Source organism: Hemiscyllium ocellatum, chromosome 3 (assembly GCF_020745735.1).
Source record: "Hemiscyllium ocellatum isolate sHemOce1 chromosome 3, sHemOce1.pat.X.cur, whole genome shotgun sequence".
Classification (NCBI taxonomy): domain Eukaryota; kingdom Metazoa; phylum Chordata; class Chondrichthyes; order Orectolobiformes; family Hemiscylliidae; genus Hemiscyllium; species Hemiscyllium ocellatum.
In genome coordinates, this window is record NC_083403.1 from 68,664,417 (window position 1) to 68,682,717 (window position 18,301).

The 18,301-nt window shown below is 42.2% G+C and overlaps 1 protein-coding gene across 1 annotated transcript in view; it reads left to right on the forward strand.

Moving 5' to 3' along the window:
* Positions 1-18,301, forward strand: part of dcbld1 (discoidin, CUB and LCCL domain containing 1) — a 147,671-nt gene that overhangs the window by 62,822 nt on the left and 66,548 nt on the right. The gene's annotated exons all lie outside the window — the stretch shown is intronic.

Here is an 18,301-nt window from a genome sequence, read left to right on the forward strand (position 1 = left end):
AAATGCTCCTTGTTCTTCGAAACATTTATGATGTGATTAATTTGAGTTTTAAGGTGGCTGTGACTTTATCCCAAACTCACCTCTGGCAGTAACTCAAGCTCACGTGAGATAAAATATCTGTTTTCATTGGAATTATGACTTAATTCCATTTGATCCCATGATTAGGTTCATGCACACTTTTAACTGCTGGTTGTTTGCCTGACAAAAATAGCTTGACTAATCTCAGTATTTTGCGCTTGACTACTTTGAAATTTTTGGAACAGAATGAAGCTTGTGACACCTAGTAGGTTATCTTTTACATTATTAAATCATTTAGAAAGTAAATTTCATATATGGTCCTGTGGCAAATGCATTATTTGTATCTGTACTTGTTTTCCAGATCTCCTTTTTATAGAGTATTATTGTCTATGTAAAAAACAGACATTGGTCCAGGCGCTTCACACCAGTGCTTATGCTCCACATGAGCTTCTTTCCACTCTTCCTCAATCTGTCAAGATGTCTTCTTTTCCATTCTGTCTCATTTGCTTTTCTAGTTTGTCCTTGGCTTCTTGTGTTTGAAAATTCCACATTCTAACCACTGTCCATGCAAAATATTTATTCTGACTTCCAGTTTGCACATAGTTGAGGAATGGAACTACCTTGGAAGGTACATTACAAATTCCTTGGAAATCCCCAACTTGCTGACCTATATAGTAATTGTCTGGGAAATTTAAACTTTCAGTAGGCAATTACCCGGTGTATGGAACCTTCCAAAAAGATTCCAACACCATGTTAATTGTCAGAGTTATCCAGTTACCCAGGAAATGATGGTGAAATTAAAATCTGTGCAGATTTCTGAGTAACTGTACAAAATTGACCACCCCAGTCCTTTCATTCATTCAGACCTTCCTGCTTCTCATCTCCCTGTGCTCCCCACTATAACCCATACCACCCTCTCCATTCATCCACCTACCTTCCAGTATACCCACTGAGCCACTGTGGGGCGGCACAGGCTCAGTGGTTAGCACTGTTGCTTCACAGCACCTGGGACTCGGGTTCAATTCCCACCTCAAACGACTGTGCAAACTCTACACAGACATTCTCCCAGTGTCTGCGTGGGTTTCCTCCGGGTGCTCTGGTTTCCTCCCACAATCCAAAAATGTGCAGATCAGGTGAATTGGCCAAGCTAAATTCCCAGTAGTGTTAGGTGCATTAGTCAGGGGTAAAAAGAAGGTAGGGGAATTGGTCTGGCTGGTTTACTCTTCGGAGGGTTGGTGTGGACTTGGTGGCCGAAGGGCCTGTTTCCACACTGTAGGGAATCAAATCATAATCTAATCTAATACCCATCTGACACCCTCACTTACCCCCTTAATCTGTCACCCATCCCCTCAACAATTTATCTGCCCTATACCCCCACATCCACCTACCACGTCTCTTCCTTGCCCATCTGGCAAAACAATCCTCTTACCCACTAGGCACCAACTTAATTTGTACTCTTGCCTTCACCCAGTAGCTTTGTAACTTAATGGCTTTGGGAGATTCGAACTGTGTTTACTGACTGTAATATGGCAGCTACTGCTATAAAAAGGGCTTCAGCTATGATTCACTCTAATGCACTTTGTATGGTTTGCTGCACTGAGTCTGTTGATGGATGGATTGTGCATTGGAGGTTGGGTGAGAAAAATCAGAGAAAGCTGCGATTCTTTGTGCCCTTTCTCATCACCTACCTCAATAACCACCTATATTTTGCAGCCAGTCAGATGCTGCAGAGAACTTGACTGCGTTTCATTATTGATTTACTAAAGTGAGGATTTCTCCCATCTTGTGAAAAGTTACAACCATATGCACATGGCCATTTATTAGGGAAATATTATGCACAAACCCAAAACAGGTAAACTGTTAGATTGGTCTGCATGTGCATGGGCACAGCTCTTTAATGCAGAAGTGTTAAAAAGTGGAAAAGGGACTTATTTTACCACTTTTCTAGGCTTACAGCAACACTCAACTTGGTACTTTTAAAATTATTTGTCACTCAGTTAGTTTGCAAATTTAAGGAAACACATAGCTTTGTGTTTCCACCCAAAAACAGGCTGTTTTCATATTCATGCTTTGACATGTACTCCCTCTTAAAGATAGACTGTTCTTGATTTTACAAATTTTTCTCAAATTAAAGTTTGTGGGCAGCACGGTGGCTCAGTGGTTAGCACTGCTGCCTCACAGTGCCAGAGACCTGGGTTCAATTCCCACCTCAAGCGACTCTCTGTATGGAGTTTTCACATTCTCCCCGTGTCTGCATGGGTTTCCTCTGGTTTCCTCCCACAATCCAAAAATGTGCAGGTTAGGTGAATTGGCCATGCTAAATTGCCCGTAGCGTTAGGGGAATGGGTCTGGATGGGTGGCACTTTGGCGAGTCAGTGTGGACTTGTTGGGCCAAAGGGCCTGTTTCCACGCTGTAAGTAATCTAATCTAATCTAAATTTATTCATATCGCTTTTCAGCCTGGAGAAAAAGTGACTGTGGAATTGAACCGAATCAAATGTATCCAACTGTGTTTAATAAACAGTGATTTATGACTCAGTCAGACTCGATGCATGTCAGAATAAGCATTTGGCATATTCTCCTGATACTTTACACTTACTTCAATTTGATAATTAACTGGTATTAGCTTCTACCCAACCCCCACCTTCCATTAGTCAGCGAACACTTTGAATCAACAGGCCCGGCTGTTTTCTTTGCTCATCAGCGTGCAGTTAGTTGTCTGCCTTTTGAAGCAAATGTGTGGAACACTATGAAATGGGTATGTTCAAATCTGATATAAAAACAAACTACTGTAATTTCTTCAAATTGAAAAGTAAAAACTGCGAATGCTCAACACATCTGGCAACATCTACGAAGAGAGAAACTAAGTTAACCTTTCGGATTGGTGACCCTTTGTCAGCATTAAATCTTTTTTCAGTACATTCATTTTTCCACAGTGAATGTTGTTAGCAAAGCTGGCATGTATTGTCCACCCATATTTCCCCTGAGAAGGTGGTGTTGGCTTTCAGAGATCAAGTCAAAAGTTAAGGAGATTAGTGAGGGACTAAATTCATGTATAGATCTGGAAAGGCAGATTGGTTTCCCTGAAGGAAAAGAATGAACTAGTAGGGATTTTACTCGGAATCTGATGGCTTTGTGATTAATTTTATTGAAGATTTCTGTTAATTTCAAGATGCATGTTCTCTAAATTACCATATTATTCCAATAATCAAATCATTACCCTGCCCTTATCACTGGACTTTGTTTGTCATGCTTGTCTGTTCTAATACCAGTTCTTGTATGAAACTATTTGTTATACGTAGTCTTTCCTGCCCTCCATACTAATACCGATCTGCCCTTTTCAAAAACCCTTCTTCCAAATCTCCACATCTTAATCCATCATAGAGATGTACAGGACGGAAACAGACATTTCATACTTTTCCCAGTTCTGATGGAAGGCCGTCAACCAGAAGTGTTAATTCTGTTTACCATCACCAGTGTCACCAGACCTGATGAATACTTATCACTTTTTCTGATTGTGTTTTAGATTTTCAATATCTGCAATATTTTGCTTATGTAAAGTCATTTGTTGTATTCCACTTTATTGGCTAAGCATTTATTCTTGGCTCAACTGCAAAGATCAGCTGTTCTTTCAATGATCAATAATGTAAAAATCAGTTTCTCATATTTAGTATTAGGGACCTAAGGTATTGGTTTCTATTTTGTACAAGCCGTGAGGAGGACTAAGAAAAAGTCTGAGCTGGAGGATCGGTGCTGGGTCCACTACTTTTCATCATTTATATAAATGATTTGGATGCGAGCATAAGAGGTATAGTTAGTAAGTTTGCAGATGACACCGAAATTGGAGGTGTAGTGGACAGCAAAGAAGGTGACCTCAGATTACAACGGGTTCTTGATCAGATGGGCTAATGAGCTGAGAAATGGCAGATGGAGTTTAATTTAGATAAATGTGAGATGCTGCATTTTGGGGTAGCAAATCTTAGCAGGATTTATACACTTGATGGTAGGTCCTAGGGAGTGTTGCTGAACAAAGAGACCTTGGAGTACAGGTTCATAGCTCCTTGAAAGTGGAGTCGCAGGTAGATAGGATAAGGAAGAATGCGGGTTTGGTATGCTTTCCTTTACTGGTCAGAGTATTGAGTACAGGAGTTGAGAAGTCATGTTCCTGCTGTACAGGACATTGATTAGGCCACTGTTGGAATATTGCATGCAATTCTGGTTTCCTTCTTATCAGAAAGATATTGTGAAACATGACCGGGTTCAGAAAAGATTTACAAGGCTGTTGCTAGGGTTGGAGGATTTGAGCTAAAGGGAGAGGCTGAACAGGCTGGGGCTGTCTTCCCTGGAGCGTCGGAGGCTGAGGGGTGACCTAATAGAGGTTTACAAAATTATGAGGGGCATGGACAGGATATATCGGGGTCAGGGAGTCCAGAATTAGAGGACATAGGTTTAAGGTGAGAGGAGAAAGATATAAAAGAGACCAATATTTTCAGGGGCAATATTTTCACACAGAGGGTGGGACGTGCATGGAATGAGGATGTGGTGGAGGCTGGTACAATTGCAACATTTAAGAGGCATTTGGATGGGTATATGAAGTGGAAGGATTGGGAGGGATATGGGCCGGGAGCTGGCAGGTGGGACTAGATTGGGTTGGGATATCTGGTCGGCATGGATGGGTTGGACCTAAGGGTCTGTTTCCATGCTGTACATCTCTATGACTCTGTGTTCCAGTCCAACAATAAGTAATGTATTGTAGTGCCTGGTCCTTGGAAATGAGATGAGCCAAGTGGATCAAGTGTCTGAAGGAACATTTCAGAAATAAATTAGATTAGATTCCCTACAGTGTAGAAACAGGCCCTTCAGCCTAACAACTCCACACTGACCCTCCAAAGAGTAACCCACCCAGACCCATTTCCGTCTAACTAATGCGACTAACACTATGGGCAATTTAACATGGGCAATTTGCCTGAGCTGCACATTTTTGGACTGTGGGTAGAAACCGGAGCACCCGGAGGAAACCCGTGCAGACTCCACACAGGCAGATACCCGAGTTCTGGAATCGAACCTGGCACTCTGGTGCTGTGAGGCAGCAGTGCTAACTATTGAACCACCGTGCCACCCGTAATGATTGTTGTTTTAAAAGATGGAGAATGACATGCAACAATTCAGAGTGAGAATAATCAATTGGTGGAACAGTGAAATTCACAACTAATCTTGGAGGAACTGTTGGACGAAGTTCACAGCACAGAATCAGATAAGTTAATTGTTGTTTTAAGTCTGTCCAGGAGAAAGGCTGCAGTAGTGAGTATAGTGGATTCTTTCGTGATTGTAAGTTTTTGGAGGTAAGTTTCTTGATTAAACTTAAAATATAAGCCATAGCTATTAATTTAACCTGGGGCAGTGTTTGTAGAGGGATAAGACAGAGTTATTTTCTGGATCTGTAGATTTGAAGGAACAAAAATGGCTTTTGCAGTGATATGTACTTCTTGTCAGAAGTGAGAGTTTGAAGAGAGTTTAAGGGTTACTGAGGATTATATGTGCCATAAATGCTGTTGGATGCAAATCTTATCAGATCGAGTGGATCGGTTGGAGAGACAGATAGAAGCGATGAGGAATTTGCAACAGCAACAGTATGTGATGGATGGCAGTTATTGGAAGGGGGGAATGTCTCAGATACAGTCACATAGATGGGTTAACTCCAGGAAGGGTGAGAGTCTTTTGTGGATATACCCATTTCAAACAGGTATACTGTTTTGGAAAATGTAGGGGGTGATGGATTCTCAGCGGAACATAGCATGAACAGCCAAGTTTCTGATATTGAGACTGGTTCTAATGCAACGAAGGGTACGTTGGCTTCCAAGAGATCAATTGTGTTAGGGGATTCTGTAGTCAGAGGTACAGACAGACATTTCTGTGGCCAGCAGAGAAAAAGCAGAATGGTGTGTTGTTTCCCTGGTGCCAGGATCAAGAATGTCTCAGAGAGCGTACAGAATGTTCTCACGGGGGAGAGGGGCCAGCAAGAGGTCATTGTCCACATTGGAACGCAAAGATATAGGAAGGGAAAAGGTTGAGATTCTGAAGGGAGATTACAGAGAGTTAGGCAGAAATTTAAAAAGGAGATCCTCCAGTAATCTGGATTACTCCCAGTGCTACAAGCTAGTGAGGGCAGGAACAGGAGGATAGAGCAGATGAATGCATGGCTGAGGAGCTGGTGTATGGGAGAAGGATTCACATTTTTGGATCATTGGAATCTCTCTTGGAGTAAAAGTGACCTGTACAAGAAGGACGGATTGCACCTAAATGGGAAGGGGACTAATATACTGGCAGGGAGATTTGCTAGAACTGCTTGGGAGGATTTAAACTAGTAAGGGGGGGGAGACCCAGGGAGATAGTGAGGAAAGAATCGATCTGGGACGGGTACAGCTGAGAACAGAAGTGAGTCAAACAGTCAGGGCAGGCAGGGACAAAGTAGGACAAATAAATTAAACTGCATTTATTTCAATGCAAGGGGCCTAACCGGGAACGCAGATGAACTCAGGGCATGGTTAGGAACATGGGACTGGGATATCATAGCAATTACGGAAACATGGCTCAAGAATGGACAGAACTGGCAGCTGAATGTTCCAGGATACAAATGCTACAGGAAGGATAGAAAGGGAGGCAAGAGAGGAGGGGGAGTGACATTTTTGATAAGGGATAGCATTACAGCTGTGCTGAGGGAAGTTTTCCCGGAAATACATCCAGGGAAGTTATTTGGGTGGAACTGAGAAATAAGAAAGGGATGATCACCTGATTGGGATTGTATTATAGACCCCCAAGGGAAATTGAGAAACAAACTTGCAAAGAGATCTCAGCTATCTGTAAGAATAATAGGGTAGTTATGGTAGGGGATTTTAACTTTCCAAACATAGACTAGGACTGCCATAATGTTAAAGGTTTAGATGTAGAGGAATTTCTTAAGTGTGTATAAGACAATTTTCTGATTCAGTGTGTGGATGTACCTACTAGAGAATGTGCAAAACTTGACCTACTCTTGGGAAATAAGGCAGGACATGTGACTGAGGTGTCAGTGGGGGAGCACTTTGAGGCCAGCGACCATAATTCTATTCGTTTTAAACTGGTGATGGAAAAGGATAGACCAGATCTAAAAGTTGAAGTTCTAAATTGGAGAAAGGCCAATTTGCCAATTAAGCAAGAACTTTCGAAAGCTAATTGGAGGCAGATGTTTGCAGGTAAAGGGATAGCTGGAAAATGGGAAGCCTTCAGAAATGAGACAACGAGAATCCAGAGAAAGTATATTCCTGTCAGGGTGAAAGGGAAAGCTGGTAGGTATAGGGAATGCTGGATGACTAAAGAAATTGAGGGTTTGGTTAAGTAAAAGAAAGAAGCATATGTCAGGTACAGACAGGATAGATCGAGTGAATCCTTAGAAGAGTCTAAAGAAAGTAGGAATATACTTAAGAGGGAAATCAGGAGGACAAAACGGGGACATGAGATAGCTTTAGAATTAGAATTAAGGAGAATCCAAAGGGGTTTACAAATATATTAAGGACAAAAAGGTAACTAGGGAGAGAATAGGGCCCCTCAAAGATCAGCAAGGCGGCCTTTGTGTAGAGCCACAGAAAATTGGGGAGATACTAAATGAATATTTTGCATCAGTATTTACTGTGGAAAAGGATATGGGAGATATAGACTGTAGGGAAATAGATGGTGACATCTTGCAAAATGTCTAGATTACAGAGTAGGAGGTGCTGGATGTCTTGAAATGGTTAACGGTGGATAAATCCCCAGGACCTGATCAGGTGTACCCGAGAAATCTGTGGGAAGCTAGAGAAGTGATTGCTGGGCCTCTTGCTGAGATATTTGTATCATCGATAGTCACAGGTGAGGTGCCGGAAGACTGGAGGTTGGCAAACGTGGTGCCACTGTTTAAGAAGGGCGGTAATGACAAGCCAGGGAACTATAGACTGGTGAGCTTCACCTCGGTGGTGGGCAAGTTGTTGAGGGAATCCTGAGGGACAGGATGTACATGTATTTGGAAAGGCAAGAACTGATTCGGGATAGTCAACATGGCTTTGTGCGTGGGAAATTATGTCTCACAAACTTGATCGAGTTTTTTGAAGAAGTAACAAAGAGGATTAATGAGGACAGAACAGTAGATGTGATTTATATGGACTTGCGTAAGGTGTTCGACAAGGTTCCCCATGGGAGACTGATAAGCAAGGTTAGATCTCATGGAATACAGGGAGAACTAGCCATTTGGATACAGAACTGGCTCAAAGGTAGAAGACAGAGGGTGATGGTAGAGGGTTGTTTTTCAGACTGGAGGCCTGTGACCAGTGGAATGCCACAAGGATCGGTGCTGGGTCCACTATTTTTTGTAATTTACATAAATGATTTGGATGAGAGCATAAGAGATACAGTTAGTAAGTTTGCAGATGACACCAAAATTGGAGGTGTAGTGGACAGCGAAGAGGGTTACCTCAGATTACAACAGGATCTGGACCAGATGGGACAATGGGCAGAGAAGTGGCAGATGGAGTTTAATTTAGATAAGTGCAAGGTGCTGCATTTTGAGAAAGCAAATCTTATCAAGACTTATACACTTAATGGTAAGATCCTAGGGAGTGTTGCTGAACAAAGAGACCTTGGAGGACAGGTTCATAGCTCCTTATAAGTGGAGTCGCAGGTAGATAGGATAGTGAAGAAGGCATTTGGTATGCTTTCCTTTATTGGTCAGAGTATTGAGTACAGGAGTTGGGAGGTCATGTTGCGGCTATACAGGACATTATTTAGGCCACTGTTGGAATATTGCATGCAATTCTGGTCTCCTTCCTATCGGAAAGATGTTGTGAAACTTGAAAGGGTTCAGAAAAGATTTACAAGGATGTTGCCAGGGTTGGAAGATCTGAGCTACAGGGAGAGGCTGAACAGGCTGGGGCTGTTTTCCCTGGACCGTCGGAGGTTGAGGGGTGACCTTATAGAGGTTTACAAAATTATGAGGGGCGTGGATAGGAAAAATAGACAAAGTCTTTTCCCTGGGGTCGGGGAGTCCAGAACTAGAGGGCATAGGTTTAGGGTGAGAGGGGAAAGATATAAAAGAGACCTCAGGGGCAACGTTTTCACACAGAGGGTAGTACGTGTATGGAATGAGCTGCCAGAGGAAGTGGTGGAGGCTGGTACAATTGCAACATTTAGGAGGCATTTGGATTTGTAAATGAATAGGAAGGGTTTGGAGGGATATGGGCTGGGTGCTGGCAGGTGGGACTAGATTGGGTTGGAATATCTGGTCGGCATGGACGGATTGGATCGAAGGGTCTGTTTCCATGCTGTACATCTCTATGACTCTATGACAGCTGACTCTAATGGAGTAAGAAGAGTTGAGCGGGATTGACTAGAGCAAGAAGTTGCCAGGAAAAACTATAACAGAACAATGGGCTACCTGTAAAAAGCAACAGTTCGGATACAGTGAAATATGTTCCCTCTAATGGAAAAGGTAGGATAAATAAATCCAGAATTCCCAGGATGACAAAGGTGGTAGAAATTACCAGGAGAAAGAAAATGTTTGATTATGACCAGTGTAAAGCTGGAAATACAATTGAGAATCAACAGGAATACTGAAGGTTTAGGGAGAAGGTGGAAAACCAAATAAGAGAAGCAAAGAGGAATTATGGGAGATGACTAGCAGCTAACCTAAAGGGAAATACCTTCATCTTCTATCGGCACAGAAACACTAGGAGTGGTTAAAGGAGGAATGGAGAGTATCAAACACTGAAAAAAAGAAATGAAAGTAGAAATAACTGAAGAAACTCAGCAGGTCTGGCAGTATCTGTCGAGAGAAAAATGAGTTAATGTTCCAGGTCCGGTAACCCTTCTTCAAAACCAACAAGAAGGTTAACACATGAAGGCAGCTGCCAGAGTTCAGGTGTTAAATGAATACTTGGTATCTGTCTTCACAAAAGACGAGGGTGTCGCCCAGGCCATGGTGACAGAGGAGGTTCAAAGTTTACAAGGAAGACTTCTTGGATAGGTTGTTGGTACTTAAAGTTGGTAAGGCACCAGTGTTGGATGAGATGCGTCCAAGGAGATTGAAGGAAGTGAGAGTAAAAACTTTAGATCACTGGCCACAATCTTTCAGTCATCCCTGGACTCGAGGAAGGATTCAGAGGCCTGAAGGATTGCAAACATTTCAACCTTCTTCTAACAAACGTTGTCAGGGTAATCCCAGCGATTGCAAGGCCAATCATAGAATCCGTGGAGTACAGAAAGAGTCTCTTCAGCCCATCGAGTCTGCACTGAGCCTTCGAAGAGCATCCCCCCTCCCAAACCCAACCAGTGTGCTGGGCCAATTTCAAAGTACAAATCCTAAAAGAATCATAAAATGTGAGGAAGTCGGTGTGGAACTTTGAAAGAACATTGACAAGTTGGTGGACTTGTGTTTCTGCCCTATTCACCAACTTCGATTCCAGTTGGACAATGATATCTATTGATATTTGGTGTTGTCCTGGTTGAGGAAAAACCTGCTGACCATTGTTGTCTAGGCTCCCACAAATGCGAGAGCCTCTTATGTTGATTGGTTGGAACCTGGGGCATCATACACCAGCAAGATTCGACCTCCTCAAAAAGTTAATCTGTCCTTCTGTTATTTTCAAAATCTCACTTTTTGAACATCATAGAAAAATAGATAATGTAACTGAAAATCCAGCATTAGAGATTAATTTATTCATGTTTACCAAATGATCTTTGTGGTACAATGGTAGAGTCACTGCCTCTAAGCCAGGTTCGAGTCCCACTGCTCCACAAATGTGTTGTAATATCCCTGGAGTGTCAGAAGCTGAGGGGTAACCTTATAGAGATTTATAAAATCATGAGGGATGGGGTGAATAGCCAAAGCCTTATTCCCCAGGCTAGGGGAAGACATAGGTTAGGGTGAGAGAGGAAAAGATATAAAATGGACCTGAGGGGCAACTTTTTCATGCAGAGGATGGTGTGTGTGTGGGGAATGGATTGCCAGAGGAAGTGGTGGAGGTGGGTGCAATTACAACCTTTATCAGGCATCTGGATTGGTATATGAGTAGAAAGGTCTTAGATGGATATGTGCCAAATGCTGGCAAATGGCATTAGATTAATATCGGATATCTTGTCGGCATGAACAAGTTAGACCAATGGGTCTGTTTTCTTGCTGTACAACTCTATGACTCTAATTGGTTAGAAAATATAAAACAACCTATCATCAAATCAAAAGGTGGCAAGGCCATGACGACCGATAGGACAGTGTTCAAACCTCAGACCGGCACTTTGAGCAAAACATTTTTTTTAGAATGCTACTCACTACCTTTTATTGAACACCTGGAACACCTATTTGTACTACGTTGTGAATGAAGTTTGAGAAACTTTGGCATGTGTCATATTTCAGGAAGCATTTAGGTATGATTCATACTGAAAACCAGAAATATTTAATTCCCTGCCTGTAGCTAGGTCTGGAGGCAGAAGGAGGAAAGGAGAAAGTCAGTGCGTGGATAAACTGGATGGACTGATCATTCCAATCTAATGGGGTGAATAAAGGAGTGGGACAGAGTGATGATGTTAAACTGTTCCTGTGGATCATTCACAAATCCTTCTGAAAATGAGTTATATTCAGGGAATTAATGGTAGGTACTGCTGAAGAGTTCAAATTATTGCTGACTCCTGTTGTTTACTTGTGAGAAAGAAGGATGCTGAGTCAAGTCCTGTTGTGATAAGATTTACTTTAGATGTTCATCAGTTCCCTCATTAATAAACAGTCATTGTTTTCACCTTGATGTTTGAATGATTAATAAAAGACTCAAGAAAAATAAACAAGGAAGCTTGCATTTATAAAGCAATGACTTCCAGTTAGGTCAAAGGGCTTTACAGTTCACAAAGTACCTTTTTGAAATGCAAAAGTGAGGACTGCAGATGCTGGAAATCAGAGTCTAGATTAGAGTGGTGCTGGAAAAGCACAGCAGGTCAGCCAGCATCTGAGGAGTAGGAAATTCAACATTTCGGGCAAAAGTCCTTCATCAGGAATGAAATGCATTCTTTGTCGTATTGTTCACAAACTCTGGTAAGATTGCAGTGGAGTAGGAGGCTCTAGCCGGAGCTCTTCAGCTCCACCTGTTTGGTTGCGACTCTTTCTTTTCTTCCTCACTCTCTCCTCCTATCTCTCAGCCTCGGACTCCCAGCCCCGGCCTCTGAAGTGAGATCGGTGGAGACGCCAGAGACAGGAGCAGGGACAGCAGTGACCAGAACAGGGGTGCAGTGGCCCGGTGTGGAAGTGGAGATAGCCCATTGTAGAGCATGGCAGCAGCCAGCGTTCAGACCACATGGAGGTGCCCTGCTGTGGAGAGCCTTTGGAGAGAGACTGTGATATTTGTCTTTTTTTTTTGTCTTGTTTTTTTTCTGACCTATGGTTATGCTGTGTATTGCTGTGACGTAACTTTTTTCTTCTTTTCTCTATCCTGTAACTAAGGATTGTACCAAGGTATCTTTGTATGGTGCTGCAAATGGTGATGTATAGACTTTTCACTGTACACATTTGATTACATGTGACAGCAAAGCAAATTCAATTCAATTCAGTGGTCAGTTTGGATGTAGCAGGATGCCACAAGCAGTAATGAGGGAATGATCTGCTTTTGTAACTGATTTCTGTTTTTGTTCCTGATTGAGGGATAAATATTGGCGAGGGAAGCAGAGAGAATATCTTTGCTGTATGAACTAGTGACATGACATCTTTTAATGGTCACTCTGAATGAGAGTACCCTTGTCAGTGCCCCTTAGAGGAGGGAGGATAAATACAGTTATGCTCCCTGGATGGAGATGTCTGGGCCTTGGGTCACAGTCACAGAGGTCTACCACACAAAAAGGCTGTTCGGCCAGTCAAAAGTTGACCCCCCCGAATACAAAGGGGATCTTTCTCTGGCAGATTTCCTCCAATATGATGGAGTTCCCAGAGATATTGTGGATTGGTGGACAATGGAAGCATCTATGTATCTATCTTGGTCAGTGGGCTGAAGTTTGAGTATGTGTGCTCCTTCCTTGAGAGAGTGAGCAACCTCGTGAAAAGTGATATGCAGCGCTACTTGGAGGTGGATGCAGCAGCAGCTCACTAATCTCTGATAGAGTGAAACTCTGGGGTATTTGGCCTTTCAGACCTGCTCCATCATTCAATAAGAACATGGCTAATCTGATTGTGTGATCTCAGCTCCACTTACCTATCTTACAGAGATGAAAGTTTGTTCCACTGCAATGTCTCTTCAAAGGATGCTCACTTTGAAGAAGTTCTTGGTCTCCCTCAGATGTACACTCAGTGAGTCCTTTCCTCACTGCCACAGTGCCTCAGTGCCCTTCAATTCTTTGACCATACAATGAAACAAACTCGCTACTACAGCTGTTGGCTTCCCAATTATCTCACTCCTCAAGGCCTACAGGTACATTTTAAACCGTCCAAATTTGGGCCCACCTTTCATGCTCCATACTTGCAATGCCTTCAATGCCTCCACAACCAATTCTCTCTCCCGATTCTCTGTTCCACCCTCTTGGCAATGCAAAGGCACCTCCCTTCCCTCTCTTCATCCCTCCCTCAGCTCAAGGCCTCCCTTTCCCAAATGTGTGGAGGGCCTCTACTATTCTACATCCAACGCGGAATCCACCAGCTCAACAAACAGTTTTTTTTTTGGTTTTATATCTGATATAAAAAGCCACTTACCTAACTGCCTCCCATAACCTTTGACTCTCTTCTCAGTCTATCTTACACAGCCTTGAATAAAGTTAAAGACCAAGCCTCCATTCCCATTATGGAAAGAGAATTTCACATTCTAATGACCATCTAAGAAAAAAAAATTCATTTTTGTCTCAAAAATGAAACTTCTTATTTTTAAATTGTGTCCCATAGTTTTGGTCTGCCACAGAAGACTAAACATCTTCCTGGTATCTACCTCATTCAGTCCCATTAACACTCATGTTTCAATAAGATCACCACTCATTCTTTCATCCCATTGATACACGAATATTTAAAACTCCCATCTTGAATATATGGAATATGATGTGGGAAAATGTGATGTTGTGCACTTTTGCAGGAATAATAGAGGAGCTGAACATTATTTAAATGGAAAAAGATTGCAGTAAGTTGAAGCCCAAAGGAGTTCTGCTCCTTGTACATGAATCACAAAATGCCAGCATACAGGTTCAGGTCATAGGGAAGGCCAATGGAATGTTGGCCTTTATTTCAAATGGAATGTGCAATCAGCAGAAACAGAAAGGCAAGGTTTTTCACAATAGTAAACACCAATTTCAGGGATAAAAAGCAATCACAAATTGATTAGATATTGATTTAATGTATTTATTTAAAATAATGTTTAAAAAGTGGAGGTGATGGCCTGGTGATATTAATGTTAGACGATTCATACAGAAACTTAATACAAAATTATTCCATTTTTAAAAAAACTGGAATAAAAAATCTACTGATGACCAGGAAACCATTCTGATTGTTGGGGAAAATTCATCTGGCTCAGTAATGTCATTCAGAAAAAGAAATCTGCCATCCTTACCTGGTGTGGCCGATGTGACTCCAGACCCACAGCAATGTGGTTGACTGTCAGCTGCCCTCTAAAATAGCCCAGGAAGCCACTCCGTTGTATCAGTCACAATGGCTCAATGAAGCAATGAAACTGGACAGACCACCTGACATCAACCAAGAAATGGCAGAAACAGCCCTATGGACCCGGCAAAGTCCTCCATACCAACGTGTGGGGGCGAGTGGCAAAATTGGGAAGGGTGACTCAGAGGCAAGTCAAGCAGCAGCCGCTCCAACCCTTAACCCATTTTAAAAAAAAGCAAAATCTGGCATCTTGATCTAGTTTGGCCTCCATGTGATGCTACAGAAATTTGGCTGAATTTTAATCCCCTCTGAAAAGGTCTTGTAAGTCACTTTGTTCTCTCTTTCCATATCCAGATGTGTTCTTACATACACTTGAAGGTTTTCTTTTACCCATTACACAATCACTGAAGTTTATTTAAACTGGAAAAGGTTTTGGTTGTAAGAGTTGCTCCTTTTTTGATTTGGAGATACTGGTGTTGGACCAGGGTGTGCAAAGTTAAAAAATCACGCGACTCAAGGTTATAGTCCAACAGGTTTATTTTGAAGCACTAGCTTTCGGAACACTGCTCCTTCATCATACTCCACAACCACCTGTTGAAGGAGCAGCGTTCCAAATGCTAGTGCTTTCAAATAAACCTGTTGGACTATAACCTGATGTTGTGTCATTTCTAACTCCTTTTTTGAGGCATGTTAGGTGTTCCAGGTGATTTCGTCAAATTCAAGGAGCAGCAATTACAGTTTTGTATGCTGTTGAATTGTTTAGGAACTTTGGGGAAAAAGATCAAAACAACGACACTTTGAAAAGGACAAAAGGTAGTGACCACATGGTCAGTGAGGGGAGAGAGAGAGAGAGAAAGAAACCTACACTGCTAACTAACATAGCAGTGAATCAATATAGTTACTGTCTTTGCTGTTTGAGTTCATATATCTCTGGATATCGGAGTGCCTCCAGGAAAAGTTAACAAATGGTAAAATTCACAGTTGATCTTGGAGGAACCTATGTGGGGAGCTCTCAGAACAGGAACAGATAGGTGCATAGTTTTTAGGTGTTAACTTGCTGTAAGTCTACAGTAGAGAGAAGAGTGGCTTCTTTCTTGAATATATGTTTTAATGAGATCTGTCTCTTGATTAAATTTTAAAAATATAAAACATAAGTACTGGAGCACTTTTTTTTAAAAGAGCAAAACTATGGTGCTATTTTCTGGGTCTGTAGATTGTGAAGGAGCAAGGATGGCCTTTCGAATGATATGCACTTCCTGTCGGATGTGGGAGTTTAGGGAGTTTCCATGTTATTGATGATTATGTCTGCGGGAAGAGTTTTTGGTTGAGAATCCTATCAGATCGCATGGATCAGTTGTAGTGGCAGTTAGAGGCAATAAGGAATTTGCAAGAGCTGGGGGTGTGATGGATGGCAGTTATTGGAAGGGGGAAAGAAAAATCACAGATACAGTCAGGTAGATGGGTTAACTCCAGGAAAGGTAGGAGGGGTAGGCAGGTAGGGCAGGAGTTTTCTGTGGCTATCCCCATTTCAAACAAGTATGCTGTTTTAGAAAATGAAGGAGGGTGATGGAATGAAACACAAACAGCCAAGTTTCTGGTATCGAAACTGGCTCTAATGTAAAGAGGGGTATGTCAGGTTCCACGCGATCAATTGTGATACAGTACTCTCTATACAGAGGCACAGACAAGGAAAAATCAAAATGATGTATTGCCTCCCTGGTTCCAGGATCAAGGATACCTCAGAGGGTGCAGAATGTTCTCAATGGGGAGAGGGACCAGCAGGAGGTGATTGTGCACATTGGAACTAACAACATAGGGATGCAAAAGGATGAGATTCTGAAGGGAGAATATTGGAAGTTAGGCAGGAATTTAAAAATGAAAGTAGTATCAGGAACAGTCATGGTGCTATGAGCTAGTGAGGGTAGGGGTAAAAGGATAGAGCAAATGAATTGAAAAATGTGATGCTGGAAAAACACAGCAGGCCAGGCAGCATCCGAGGAGCAGGAAAATCAACGTTTCAGGCATAAGCCCTTCAGGAATTCCTGCTGTGTTTTTCCCGCTTCACATTTTTCAACTCTTGTTTCCAGCATCTGCAGTCCTCACTTTCTCCTAGAGCAAATGAATGCATGGCTGAGGAGCTGGTGCAGGAGAGAAGGGTTCACATTTTGCGATCATTGGAATTTCTTGCAGTAAGGAATTTGAAACAGCTAGAGATGGATGGCGGTTATTGGAAGGGGTAAAAAACTGCAGATACAGTCAGGTAAGATGGGTTCACTCCAGGAAAGGTATGAGGGGAAGGCAGGTAATGCAGGAGACTTCTGTGGCGTAGAAATGACCTGTACAAGAAGGATGGATTGCATCTGAATTGGAAGGGGACTAATATACTGGCAGGGAGATTTACTAGAACTGCTTGGGAGGACTTAAACAAGTAATGTTGGGGCGGAGGGACCCTGCGAGATAGGAAAAAGATCAATCTGAGACTGGTACAGTTGGGAAAAAGAGCAAGTCAAATTGTCAGGGCAGGCAGGAACAAAGCAGAGAATAATGTAGGACTGATACATAAAACTGCATTTACTTCAATGCAAGAGGCTAACAGAGAAGGCAAATGAACTCAGGGTATGGTTAGGAACATGGGACTGGGACATTATAATAATTAGAGAGACATGGCTCCGGGATAGACAGGACTGGCAGCTTAATGTTCCAGGATACAAATGCTACAGGAAGGACAGAAAGAAGGAGCAAGAGAGGAGGGGGAGTGGCATTTTTGATAAGGCATAGCATTACTGCTATACTTAGGGAGGATATTCCTCGGAATACATTCAGGGAAGTCCTTTTGGGTGGAACTAAGAAATAAGAAAGGGATGATCACCTTATTGAGGTTGTATAATAGACCCCCTAATAGTCAGTGAAAAATTGAGAAACAAATTTATAAGGAAATTTCAGTTATCTGTCAGAATAATTCAGTGGTTATGTTTGGAGATTTTAACTTTCCAAACATGGACTGGAACTGCCATAGTGTTAAAGCTTTAGATGGAGAGGCATTTAAGTGCGTACAAGAAAATGTTCTGATTCAGTATGTGGATGTTCCTGTTAGAGAATGTGCAAAACCTGACCTACCCTCGAGAAATAAGGCAGGGCAGGTGACTGAGGTGTCAGTGGGGGAGCACTTTAGGGCCAGCGACCATAATTCTATTCGTTTTAAAATACTGATGGAGAAGGATAAACCATATCTAAAAGTTGAAGTTCTAAATTGCAGGAAACTCAATTTTAACGGTATTAGGCAAGAACTTTCAAAAGCTGATTGGAGGCAGATATTTACAGGTAAAGGGACGGCTGGAAAACGGGAAGCCTTCAGAAATGAGATAACAAGAATCCAGAGAAAGTATATTCCTGTCAGGGTGAAAGGAAAGGCTGGTAGGTATAGGGAAAGCCGGATGATGAGAGGCATTGAGGGTTTGGTTCAGAAAAAGAAGGAAGCATATGCCAGGTATAGACAGGAGAGATCCAATAAATCCTTAGAAGATTATAAAGGCAATAGGAGTATACTTAAGAGGGAAATCAGGAGGGGAAAAAGGGGACATGAATTAGCTTTGGCAAATATGGTTAAGGACAATCCAAAGGGAGTTGATAAATACATTAAGAACACAAGGGTAACTATGGAGAGAAT